The sequence below is a fragment of the Sinocyclocheilus rhinocerous genome, unplaced genomic scaffold (assembly GCF_001515625.1).
Source record: "Sinocyclocheilus rhinocerous isolate Xijiao unplaced genomic scaffold, SAMN03320098_v1.1 scaffold532, whole genome shotgun sequence".
Taxonomy (NCBI): domain Eukaryota; kingdom Metazoa; phylum Chordata; class Actinopteri; order Cypriniformes; family Cyprinidae; genus Sinocyclocheilus; species Sinocyclocheilus rhinocerous.
The window spans coordinates 1297390-1297659 of NW_015642820.1; the positions used below are offsets into that span (position 1 = coordinate 1297390).

The window sequence follows — 270 nt, forward strand, 5'->3', positions numbered from 1 at the left end:
ATCTTCTGATAAACGGTTTTCTGAGTGCACACATCCGAAGCACACTTACAGAAAGTGGCTGTCACAGCATGTGAGTACTAAACTAAGTTCTCATTCACACACAAGTTAACCTTAAAAACACACGAGTTACAAAAACAGTCGGTTATGTCTGTGAAGGTAAACAGCTAGTAAAATAAATCGCATATTCTGCTCAAACTTTCAAAAGCTCAAAAAAAGCCGCAGTTTTTTTCGTAAATTCCATGCTTTTCCAGTGGCGGGTCAAAAAGAACC

At 38.5% G+C, this 270-nt stretch overlaps 1 protein-coding gene across 1 annotated transcript in view; it reads right to left on the reverse strand.

The window, feature by feature from the left end:
* LOC107756656 (uncharacterized) overlaps positions 1-270 on the reverse strand; it is a 27375-nt gene that overhangs the window by 11573 nt on the left and 15532 nt on the right. The window lies entirely within an intron of this gene.